The sequence below is a fragment of the Podarcis cretensis genome (assembly GCF_951804945.1).
Source record: "Podarcis cretensis genome assembly, chromosome: 5".
In the NCBI taxonomy this organism is placed as follows: domain Eukaryota; kingdom Metazoa; phylum Chordata; class Lepidosauria; order Squamata; family Lacertidae; genus Podarcis; species Podarcis cretensis.
The window spans coordinates 22346457-22359771 of record NC_137174.1 but is presented as its reverse complement, the minus strand read 5'-3'; the positions used below and the strand labels follow the sequence as shown (position 1 = coordinate 22359771).

General features: G+C 42.7%; 1 protein-coding gene and 1 long non-coding RNA gene across 3 annotated transcripts in view; one reads left to right on the top strand and one right to left on the bottom strand.

Moving 5' to 3' along the window:
- The window catches only part of NRG3 (neuregulin 3), a 610117-nt gene that overhangs the window by 578661 nt on the left and 18141 nt on the right, over positions 1-13315 (bottom strand). The gene's annotated exons all lie outside the window — the stretch shown is intronic.
- LOC307215959 lies at positions 5512-9407 on the top strand. The gene is made up of 3 exons (XR_013838799.1): positions 5512-5603; positions 7180-7333; positions 9270-9407. It is a non-coding gene; the product is annotated as an uncharacterized lncRNA (long non-coding RNA).

The following is a 13315-nucleotide window of genomic DNA, read 5'->3' as shown; positions in this document are numbered from 1 at the left end:
TCTTAATTCTGCTTTTGTTTACTAAAGTTTACTTTAGTCATTTTAAAAGAAATCATGAAATGTTGTCTTCATTACCTACTTGCAGGCTTCCCACAAGCATCTGACTGGCCACTGTTGGAAAAGCAGGATACTGTAGTAGATCAGGAGTGGCGAACGTGGTGCCCTTTCGATATTGTGGGATTACAACTCCCATCAGCCCTAGACAACATGGCCACTGGTCAGCGGTGATGGGAGCTAGATTCCAACAGCCACATTGGCTACCCCTAGGCTCAGTGGACCCTTGCTCTTCTCCAGCAAGCAGGGATGGAAGAAGGCATACATTTCCATTCCAGACTGTATTTGTCACATGCAGCACCATTTCCATTCTGCTACAGCTCACCCTCCATCAAAAACCACATTATTCATCTGGCTGTATGCTGTGGTGGTAGCATGTAAATTATGTATTTTATGTACAGTGGTGCCCCGCAAGACGAATGCCTCGCAAGACGAAAAACTTGCTAGACGAAAGAGTTTTCCGTCTTTTGAGGTGCTTCGCAAGATGAATTTCCCTATGGGCTTGCTTCGCAAGATGAAACGTCTTGCGAGTTCTTGTGAGTTTTTTCCCTTTCCCCCCCTTTTTCTAAGCCGCTAAGCCGCTAATAGCCGCTAAGCCACTAATAGCCGTGCTTCGCAAGACGAAAAAACCGCAAGATGAAGAGACTCGCGGAACGGATTAATTTAGTCTTGCGAGACACCACTGTAATTAATTAGGAAACTTATGGTGCATAAGTTACATTACCATTCCATTATTCCACATCATTCATTTCAGTGCAAAGGAAACACAATGCAAATAACAGAGTGGAATCTACTCAGTTACATATCATTTCTGGACCCAAAGCAACAACAGTGAATACAGATCATATTCACTGGATTGATTTCAACTCCATCTCACTGGATTGATATGGAGTGAATAAGCAAACAATTCCACTCCCAGAATCCTCTGATATCCTTCTTTGGCCTGCACATTTATAGAGGCCAACAGGTTGTCTTTAGGATAGACTACCTTCCTTCAAGCTAACCGGAAGAAATAGAAGAATCCAGGAAAAGGATAAAAATGAAAAAAGGGCACAACATCCAGAGGAAGGTATGACTAGAAATGATAGGAAACAAAAGGTATTTACCTGGCTTTACATTTATGGGGGGGCGGGCGGTGGGAATCAATATAAACATATATTCAGAGAGTTTGGACAAGGGAGAACAACTTTCCATTTACAAGATTGTTTTTCCAATGATGCAGTTCTTATAAAACATTAGGCACAAATCAGGGGTGAAATTTTTACTGGTTTACAAGCAGGGACGAAGCCACGTGTAGAAATGAAGTAAACAAAGAAATTCTTTCTCCTGTGATATCAGCAGGACAACTTCTGCAATTAGCTGCTTTGTTTTTAAATAGAAAAAAGGGAGATATACATTAACAATAGCAACTGGAAACAGAGATGAAGTGTGAGTGCATGCCTTTTCTCCAACAGCGTTTCCTGCAGTGGCTTTCAAATATGCTCTTTTCACATTGACATCTCACCTGCCATGAAACCTCTTGGTACACAAGAAGATCTGAGGGCAGGGTCAGCTAACCTGCAGCCCACAGCCTGTATCTGTTTAGATCCATTCTAGTCTTGTTTCAGGCCTAGCCATGGGATTGAGTTGTCCTTGGTCTCCCTGATGGATGAGCTTTCTAGAGAGCAGTGACCTTGCTTCTGCTTTTTGATCTCTCATTGGCTTTTGATATCACTGCTTGCTTTTTATACATGCAAGTGCGAGTCAATAACTGTATATTACAGCAAATGTGATGGAGAGGACCAGGCAATGAGAGCTTCTATTTTTTACAGATTGTTCTATGAAGAGCAAAAGACAGAATTTTCACACCTCACTGCTGAAGCGTTCAGCATTTCAGAGAAAGATGAAAAGGGAATGAATGCTAAACTTAAACTTGGCGCCATTTTTTTTTCCAGGTTAAATAGCTGGGTCCTGGGTCTGAAAAGGTTGAACTCTACAGCAATAGAATAACCAGTCCACAGCAGTAAGCTAAACCAATGAGATCAGTGGCATCAAGGCCACCTCCCATTTTCATGATAAATGCTTTGTGACACCTAGTGGCCTCCACTTGAAGGCCACCTGCAAACTCTGCCCTTCCAACTGGCAGTGATTACCATTTGTTGTCATATCAGTTAGTATAGCAGGAAAAAGTAAAGAGTTCCCGTGTTCTCATAACACTGAACCATGATTTAGCTTTATGAGAAAGAGCCGCAATGAACTTTGGGCTCCCTGGCTCCCCCTCCTTTGGCACAGCCACAAGGAAGAGATTATTCTGCTTCAGATTAACCACATTTGTTGAAACAAGCCAATTTCATAAGCTATGGTCTGAAGCTAGCCTATTTCAACAAACCGTAGTTAAGATAAATGGCAGTTTGTCTGAGTTCAACAAGCTGTACTTAATCCAAAATGGAAGCGAGAGCTTCTGAACTCCTCTTCACAGTCACACTGTGCAAATGTATCAATTGCTTTGAAAACTAAGTCCATATTACATGGTGTCAGGGGCTCAGGAGCAGAAGCACAGGGAAGAGGGGAGATGGAGAGCGAAGGGGAAGAATCTGAGGGCAGCGTAGGGGAAGATGACAGTGGCCCAAGAGATTCCATGAGCCTCTCCAGCGAATCGGAAGATTCACAGAAGGGGGCCCCGATGGCCAGGGCAAGGGGGGTCCTGGGAGGGACGCACCAGAAGCTAGGGGCCAGCAGCGACTCCCAAAGCAGCAGCTGGAGATCGGGACCAGTCTCCCCACCAGAGCGTAGCGGGGGGGAAGAGTCCCATGAGTCAGGGCTGACCACGCCCCTATCGCTGAGTGAGGGAACGGAGGAGAAGTCAGATCCAGCTAGCCCCCCCGAAGGGGGAAGCAGTGACAGGAGCAGTGTAACGGTCAGGAGGAAGGTGGCCGGGTGGGCGCACATGCCAAGTTCAAATGTACAGGCGCACGGGACAGCAGGGAGCTCGGATTGGGAGCCAGGTCCTAAAGCACGCCGGAGGCAGGGGGAAGAATCCGGGGACTCTTCAGCATCAGAAGAGTCCAGAAAGGGCAACACCCCGGCGGGCAGACGGACCCAGAGGAGGAAAGAACAACGGAAGAGGTGGAGTAAGGCTAGAGTCTTAAACTGGTGTCTAGGGGGAGGAGACTCAGACGGAACTTCGGCGGTCTAGGGTTTAAGACGTAGAGCTGCGCGCTACGGCTTTGGAATGGAAACTGAACTTCAATAAAGACTTTTGTATATAACCATGACCTGGCGTTGGTCCTCTGTGAGCTGGGACCTTGGGCAGCTCTGACAGTAAGTTCCGTCTCCCAAAAAAACCTTCGCAGTGTGAGTTGACGCAGCGAGGGGTAAGTCTTGGTGTTTTGCGAGCTCACGAAGATCGGGAAGGATGGCTACAGAGGAGAAATTGGCAGCCCTGCAAGAAGCAGTCACGAGGCTTTCCATGGAAGTAGCATCATCCAGGAAGAGAGAGGAGGAATCAGCCGCGTTCTGCCAGGATCTGCAAACCAGGTTGGAAATTTTGAGAAAGGAGGGGCTACCAGGTGCCAAGCCGGAGGGGATTGGCCTCGGAAAGAGGGGGGGCAGCCTCGTGTCTCATTTCGATGGGAGCCTGCAGCAGTATGCTAACTTCAGAGCAGACGTAGTGTTCGCGCTCAAGTTGCTTCAGAAAGACTTTAGAGATGAGGAGGAGAAAGTGGGGTTCATAATAACTCATCTGCATGGAGAAGCTAAAGCGTGGCTGCGCAATCTTTGGCACGACAATGATCCCGCCCTCCAAAATTCAGATGCCTTTATTAAGGCTATGGACGCCTGTTTTCAATCTGCAGTGGATGTCAGGGGCTCAGGAGCAGAAGCACAGGGAAAAGGGGAGATGGAGAGCGAAGGGGAAGAATCTGAGGGCAGCGTAGGGGAAGATGACAGTGGCCCGAGAGATTCCATGAGCCTCTCCAGCGAATCGGAAGATTCACAGAAGGGGGCCCCGATGGCCAGGGCAAGGGGGGTCCCGGGAGGGACGCACCAGAAGCTAGGGGCCAGCAGCGACTCCCAAAGCAGCAGCTGGAGATCGGGACCAGTCTCCCCACCAGAGCGTAGCGGGGGGGAAGAGTCCCATGAGTCAGGGCTGACCACGCCCCCAAAGGCTTTGGAATGGAAACTGAACTTCAATAAAGACTTTTGTATATAACCACGACCTGGCGTTGGTCCTCTGTGAGCTGGGACCTTGGGCAGCTCTGACACATGGCTTCAGTACTACAAACATCAGAAGCAACATTATCCCATTTTGAAAAGGAGCAGGGCAGTCTCTCAGACTAGAAGGATTCTTTATTGAGTCTGACTTTTGTTCATTTCTCTTAACTTGTCAGAAAGGGGCATAAGCCTTTTTCATACTTTTACTAAAGATAGCTTATTAAGTGCTAAATTTTAGCAAATACAGGATTTATCTGCCCATTTCAGCAGGCACCTACATTAATGTTCACACAGCAAAACACAAAGCAACAAAAGAGAGTTAACCTTTTATAGCTTCAGTTTGCTCTGAATAAAATCACTTTTCTTATTAGTGCGGCTAAAAGCTCTACCGACAGTAAAGTTTTAACACACAAACTGTGCATTCCATTTTATTACTGTGCATACTTTCTAAAAGCGTGCCTTCCTGTATCACCGCAAACATTTAAGATCACATCTAATACTTTAGATTTTAAGTGACTATCCAAGATGAGATAAATAGTGCTTCAGGATTAAAGGAACTTAGTGTAAATAGCTGGTGACAAACTGAGGCTGGAACTATACATTACTAAAGATGCCCTGAAGATATCTTCCATTTCCATTTCCAGGCTGAAACCAGTTTTTTCAGATAATAACAGTCCTTTCATTATGAGAATGCTTTCCTCCCAATCCTATCTGATGTCATTGTTTTCCCTATCTGCTGTGTCTTTGTTATTATTTTCCAGATTACCATTTCAGTCTTCTTCAGAGATGGGGAAGCACAGGCCTGGAGAGTCACATGTAGCCCTCCAGATCTCTCTATCTGCCCACACCCCCTTTCCCCAGGCCACACTCCTCACCTGCCCTGCCTCAGACAATCCATGAGTGCTTCTGCCTGCCTGGAATGTGCCCTTGATCTCTGATAATGCTTCTTGTTTGGCTGATGGAGGATAGAGATGGGCTTGTGAGTGTGCGAAGAAACTAGCCTACTGCACACAGGTAAAATGTGCATTTGTTACTTCTGCCTCTGACTCCACCAGCCACTGGCGTGTAGCCCCTAGAAGGTTGCTTCGAAATGCCTTTTTATCCTAGCAACTACATGGGCAACTGATATGAAAGGTTTCCCCATCTTAGGGAGAAAGTAATGCCCTTGTGACATCATCTGCAGGCCTTACACTGCTCCCCACCAATGGACAAGAATTCTGAGATGTGGGGATTGATGCATTGGCTAGTGATGTCACAAAAGCAGTACTTTCTCCAAGCACAGCCAGTGGAGCAGGCTAGAGCTGAGCCCGACTGAAGGGAGGACAGGAAGGATGCAGAAGTCTGAAGTAAGGATGAAGGTGAGCCGGGGGACAGAGGAAATGTCTCACCAAGGGGCTGAGAGCAGGGGTGGAAAGAAAGAAAGATGGGGTGAAGTCAGCTGAGAAAGAAGGGCTAGGGAACTTAGGGTTCCTGTCCTGCTCAGTTTCAGTCCATCTTTATGATCACCTTTCCATATGAATTCTCAAAATCTGGGAATTCACAAAAGGTACCAGAGGAGCCATACGACTGATCATTAATTATTTTTATAACGTGAAGCAATCCTGTTTGTTTAAGCTGTGTTTCAATGGGTATTGTGTAATATATTCTGTCAGTTGTAGTGTCATGTACAGTGTAATGTGTTGGAAGGGGGAAGCTTTCTGTCTAGCCAGATGGGAGTTGGTTTAACAGTCACCCGGGGGCCAGAATGGCTGGGTACTAGCCAGTCAGAGTCCGTCCATGTTGGCTGGTGCTTAGTGTTCATGATGGACAATCAGAAGAAGACCACAGAGCAAAAGGATTTAGGGAGAAGAAAGAAGACCTGAGAGGAAGATGGGGTGGCTTGGTGGCAGCTGAAGACTTGCTGAGGTAGCCAAACCACTTGGCTCAGGCTGAAGAGAAGATTCAGGAACCTATATACAATACAGCATTGCAGGAGAAGAGGTGAGAGGCGGCAGAAGCAACATGCACTTTGGAACACCAGGCTCTGGTTCTGAGCCTGGGTGTTTCAGCGCACTTTTCCTACCCACAAAGCTACCTGAAAAACTGCCCAAGTAGTTGCAATAGCTCTTGTGAGTGGCTTATGAGGTTTCATAAAGAGCTGCCATCAGACAAGGAAACTTCTCAGTGCTGGCACAGAAGCACTTGGGACCACAAATGTGTTGGATTAAATCAGTGCTTCCCAAACTTGGGTCTCCAGCTGTTTTCAGACCAGAATGCCCATCGTTCCTGACTAGGGGTAATGGGACTTGTAGTCCAAAAACAAGTTTGGGAAACACTGGATTAAATAAAGCATCAGTGCATGCATATGCAAGATGACTTTGTCTATTACTTCATCTGGATAAACCAAATAAGAAAGAGAAGGAGGGGGAAAAAGCACTTTTTTATAGTGGCTAAAAAGGGTGACAGCAGGTCAACCTGAGATACACAAGAAAGACAGGAAAGGTTCAAAAGTAAATTTGTTGCAATAGGTAGATTATTAGACACCCAAACTTTCCGCAAATATTAAAACAACATCAAGCATGGATCTATAAAGCCTAATTCATTGACACACATCCAACAGAGCTTTACACTGCTCTTCTGGCTCACAGCACTGCCCCTTTCCAAGAGAAATGAGGCAACTTGTATTGAAAAAATGTCCTTTCTCTTGGATGAATAATATATAGCTACATTAACTTTTCACCCCAAAGCACATGAATAAGGTATTAAAGGCGACTGCTGATAAAATTGCTGGTAACAGCAGTACAGAAAGGGGAGCTGTGTAACTGGCAGGATGAATAGGCCTCTTGCTTATCAGCATACATAACTAAAAGATGAAACCAACAGTTTATCAAATAAGTTTTTATACATATTATATTATTTATCGCATATGCTCAACCAATCCCAACTTTTCCATAGTGCATCATTATATATCAATTTGGAACATGAGAAGAATATTCCATTATGTCCCACTGGACTCTCCTCCCACCAGCAGAGAAGGGAAAAGCAGTTATTCCCCAGAATAAGGTTTTATTACAAGTACCCAGTGTGCTTTGTGTACCACACCTAACAGGTAATCATATGTCTGGAGAAACTTTGTGAAATACATATTATTATAACTCAGAATTTGACAGGGACTTATAACAAAATTTTGAGGAATCTGATGTTATTCCATTTTTTCTTCCATCAATCCATGTGGAAAAATAACTGCATCTTCCCAGGTTCTGGGTGATTTATGTCTCAGTGAACATCCTACCCAGCCTCCTATTTGTGTGCCTGACTCCTCTATGTGATTTTTGCTGTACGGTGGTAACTTGAAAACACAGCTCCATAGAGTTTGCTTCACATCCTGGCCATTGTGCAAACCAACTGCCTACCCAGTTACAGTGTTTTTCATCCAGTCAAGTAAAAACTGCCGAACATGTGCAAAGCTGCTTACAAGAACACATGGGTCACCCTCCCTAGGAATGCATTTTCCAATAGCTATCAAGCTTCAAACCAATGCACACAAGGATTTTGGACTCATTGTCTAAATGATCTTGCTATTAGGAAACAGTTCAGTATGTTCTTATCTTAACATATTTGCCTAGCTTTTGACTCACAGTGTGGGCATAGTCCACAAGCCATGAAAGTCAATGGAAAAGCTACAGTTTTCATGTTTTGTTTTGTTTTGAATCCACTCTCACATTGCCTTCGACTCCTAAACAAAAAGCAGGAATAGCCAATGTGATGCCGCCCAGCTGATAAGGGACTCCAATTCCCATGATCCCTAACCACTGGTGATGCTGGCTGGGCTAATGGGAGTTGTAGTTCAGTAACATCTGGAGGTCACTCTGGGCTAAAGCATTGCTTCCTCTTTCTTTCCCTTAATTAAACACCATTTCTCTAGCTTGCCCAAACCATTTCCTGTGTCCACTGATGGTCCAAATCTCACCCCACCATTTATTATATTTGTTTAGGGTGTTTTTTTAAAAAAAAGGTTACAATTGTGTTTCAGCTGGTTGTTCCCTACTCTTGCCAAGGCAAGGCTCAACTTCAGAGTAGCCTCATACAGCCAGATTTTTACCATCATGCTGTAAAAGGAAAGAGGATCTCCAGTAATTGCATTATCAGAACTGGTTTCAACACATGACAGACTTCATGATTTTGATAAATTTGCTCAAATGTGGCGGTTACAGAATTCACTCTCAAAATGAGCTGGAAGGAACATTAGAAGCCATCTAGGAGAAACCACTCTGCTCGATGCAGGATGCAGCTACAGCAACTTTGGCAAATATTTAAACAGTCCCCGCTCAAATAGCTCCAGTGAGGGAGAGAGACTACCACCTCTCATGAAATTCTTGCTCCACTGTTGAACAGCTTTTACTGTTCCAAAGTTTCCTCTCAAATAACTCCCTGGAAGCCATTTTGGATCCTTCCACAGGAGCAAAACTGAATACTTGGATTTATGGAAATGAGGAGGGAGATCAAAATTCTTTAGAAGTAGCAAACCAATAGCATCAAGTAAAGAATGTGTTGCCTAATGAACAGGGGTATGACAAAACCAATCCAATAGTGATGAATGTGTGGCCAAAAAAATACTGGGATTCTCCACCAAGCCAAAAAAGGGGTCTCTTGATCAAGCATAACCCACAAAGCAACCTTGGGTATCTTTATGTAAACAAGATGCAGTGACTCAGCAGGCATCACACCTAAAATCTAAATGTGTTTTACAAGCACACATAATTTTATTTCAGTGAGTTGGAACACAATAGAAAACAAGATTTTAAAAGGATTGCTAGAAAATAATCTCCAGTGAAATAATCCCAATGTAATATACTTTTAATTAGTTAGATATAATCTTGCCATATCTTTTTATGGGATTGTCATTAAGAGAAAAATACAAATAAAGCCCTCTGATAAATCCACAGCTACTTTCACACTGACAGAATATTCACAGCATGCAAGTTAATATTTTACAAGAGTTATTTTCTTCTCTTTAATCCTATAAATTTCTCCTCTCTTTAAAGGCTTCTTCTACCTACATTTGAATCCCTCCCTTTAATGAGCACATCAGGAAAACACACACAGAGAGAACCACAGTCACATACAGCTGCCAAAAATATTGCTAACATTAGTATAAATACATTTTAATGATCAGAATGGTGCATCTCTGTGTACTTAGTCTTTCATATGCAAGCAAGCTGCAAACCAGAAAGGACAAGAAGCAGCCTTTAAATGACACAGTTCTGGGAACTGGGTCGCTCAGGAAGAAATGAGCTGTAACTGGCTGCTGCAAAGTGCTTCTGTTTCTCCCTGTGAAGGGTGGTCAGGGCAATGCCCAAGGGCATCCATTTCTGAATCCAGACCTGGGCTGGCAATTCTGAGAAAGAAAACCTAGGTTGTTGGGTAGCTTGCTAGTTTAAATCCCATATTTTGCCTAGGAGATCCCTTGTACAAATCCTGTGCTCCTGAAACTGATAAATAAAAATAGCAATAATCAACCAGCACAAGAACATTCAAAGATTGTCAGACGTTGAGACATATCCAGTTACTAAAACTGTGCACATGATAGTTGATTATATCCATTCGGAGAACTACAAAAATGGAAGTTATCCAATGCCTCATTCCATGAAACCTGAAGGCTCAAACCGAGACCATAGCCACACATCACAATAACTATGTTTTAGCATGGGGGTGGTCAATGTGTTGCTCTCCAGATATTGTTGGACTATAATTCCCACCATTCCCAGACAAGAAGGCAGGGATGATGGAAGCTGTAGTTCAATAATACTGAGGGACACTACTTTGGATATCCCTGATTTAGCATGAGCCGGAACAATCCTGAGGATGCCTCAGGCTTGTGCACTGCCACTGCCACTGCCATGCAGCTAAAAGCACTAACAGCAGCACTGGGGTTTACTTTTCCTGAATTTCAGCTTGTCTTGTTATCTAGACATGGGCTTGTTACTATAATGAACTATGGTCAGTTTCGAAACAAGCCAACTTCGAGCAGTGGTTTTCAAGCTATGTGTTAAAACTAACCAGAGTTTTTAATAATCCACAAAACCTGAGTCTGGATGAAACAATCTGAGGCTGAGGGAAAGCTAGATGTCAAAGTTATCCTCGTAGTAGGAGAAAATAGAAGGGGGGACATGCAAAACAAAGGGTTTCTTTGGTTAATTTCATCTCATGCATTTCACACTAAATCATGGCTTAGCCATACTTTGTGCAAACTAAGCTATCTCTTAGGTATTCTGCAGCATCATCCACAGTTTCCTAAGCAATCTCTCAATGAAGCCACCAAAGGCAAGCATTCTAGGCACCAAGCTTCAACTAAAGCAGTTTTAAAGGCAAATTTAGAGGTCCTTCCTCGGGCAAACATATTGGGTATTTTGAGAGAAAACAAACCACTTTCAGTAAGACTAACCAAACCTCCTAATGGTGGAGGATATCTGTGCATACTTAGTTTACCTCCCATGGAAAGTTTTAGACTGGTGAACTCTGTGGGAAATGGATGGAAACTTAGGAGTTTCTCTAGATATTCCCTTGATATTCACGATGCTTATCATAGTGCCCCACGCCCCCAAAGGTCCTTTGGACATTTCTTCTCTCACACATTCTTCTTTGTATTGAGTTGGATTTACCTTGAGCTTGATGCATCATCTCAATTCTAATTTTCAAGGGATTTGATGCTCCCTTTTTTCTTTTTACCCACTGCACTCAAGCAACGTGCTACAAAGTAGTGCTCATCATCTCAACTGCATTGAATCAGATGTTACCTCCTCCATGTAGCTATAACCAAAGATACACAATGTGCAGGACTTCAGCGAGTCTGAACTCATCCCATATTAACAGCAAGAGTCCATCCAGACTTGTGTTCATTTGTGGGTGTATTCTGCAGCATTTTATTGATGCAATAATAGCGCATTAGAGATGGATTTATACTGGGCTGTCCACATATCATTCTGCCTTATTAGTTGTTCTGCAATGCCTCTCCAGTGTTACCATATAAATTGCCATTTGGAGGGGCACTCCTGCACTGTAGCACAACAAAGGTGAGACAAAAAACATTAAAAAATAAACTGCAACATTTGTGGTTTAAAATGTTAACAGATTTCAGGAGGAAGTTAGAGGAAATGCATTGATTGGAAATGAACAGTACCAACTACGCAGAACTGGATAAAATGACAGGAAGGATTCAAAACCTGCAGGACCAGAGATTTACAGAAGATTGGAAGAAATATATGAACTATTTGAAGAGCAACTGTAATCAACAAATTACGCTAGCAGGATTACAATAAGTTTTGTAAGGAAAAATATATGAAATATTGCAAAGAAGAGAAAGAAAAGAGACATTAGTTATGATATTTAAATGTAATAGTGAAATTAAGAAATGTATATTAAGTGAAAAGATTGGAAAATTTTCAGATGTGATTGATGGAAGTAAAAAAAAAAATTGTATAAGATATAAAAGTATGTTTAATAATTGTTGAAAATGATATGTTAAAAAACTAATAAAAATATCTAAAAAGAGAGAGGAAATGAACAGTACCAAAAGCAGGATCTCATATAACTGTCCCAATACCACCATGAGCAGAAATCATCCTGAATGCCCAGTCGAAAGGATGTCAGGAGGGACACCAAAAGATGTAACTGCCAGAGTTTTCTTCCCATTACAATAGGTTTTCTTTACTTCAACAGACTTATCTCTTTTGACAGGGAGCACTGATAAAATTATTTCCATGCAATTTAGAAATCGGGAAGTGATACGACTCACTGCACAGTGAGCCAGGCAAAGTAGAAAATCACATTCTACTCACTGATGACTTTAATTAATATCAGGATTTTCAATGGTATACATAAATTATAATTCTTGTACAAAATTTCACCCTTGCTCTTGTTTGTCCTCACACTACCCACTTTGAGGTAGTTAGACCATGGCTGAGAACTTACAACTTGCCCAAGGGTACAAAGAAAAACAATAGTTGAATAAAGCCTTCAAGTCTGAGCTACTTGGGTGGAATCCAGTTTTCCTCCCAGTGACAACCATCTTCAAATGTTTATGTGTCACTTCACAATTTCACAACCAGCATCAACAGAAACAATGAAGAATTGCATTAAAACTGTGTCTAGACATGCTTATAGCAAATGTTAGCAGTATCATACCAAATGATAAGGACCCCTAAATGTCAATAATGCTCAATTTCCAAACAACACCTGTAGTCATAGCCAACAAATCCAGATGTTGCTGACCTAAAACTTCCATCATCCATGACTGCTGGCCTTGTTGGCTGGAACTGAAAAGAGTTGGAGTCTAACAACATTAGCTACCCTTGTCCTACTGAATGATAATACATTCCAGCTTTAAAGGGATACTGGTCAATCTCATGGTTTAGCATGTATGTTATTCAAGGGACTTCTGATCCCATGTGGAAAGTAAAGTGACCCCAGTTCGAAAAAAGTAGATATATTTCATGAATTGTAAGAAATAAAAGAATCAGTTCTAGGCCCCATGAATGGTGAAGATCCTTTTCACTTGCACCAGGACTGCTTCAAAATGTGTTAATTATGTGGTTTTTTTGGGGGGAGGGGAATAACTTATAAGTGACAATTATTAGTATCTAAACATGAAAGTTTATTTACGCCAGAAGACCTTAAACTGCTCTTGAAACTAGATCTTTATTATTTGGGTGGTATCCCCCCGCCCTCTCTGTAGCTAGAATGGAACATCCACCCAACTCTTTAACAGTAAAAAAAAATTCCTTTAAGAAAACAACTGCACCCCTAGCCTTGTTTAAAAATTAGTATTTACATTGGAACATAGGGATACCCAAATATCTCTATGGACAACCGTGGGCATGCCCAGTGATGTTTCTGGCTCCCTCCCCCTTTCAACAGCAGGTCCCCACCCACCAAGCCCTTCACACAACTTGTTTTTTTTAAAAATCCTCTTTCAAAATGAAGTTTCACCAAACCAGGACCTTCAATAAACTGAAGATGAGTTGGGCTTGGATTCAACCAGGTTCTGTTTTTAGAAAAGGCTTGGCCTTTTGTTCAGGCCTTTCACTTCTAA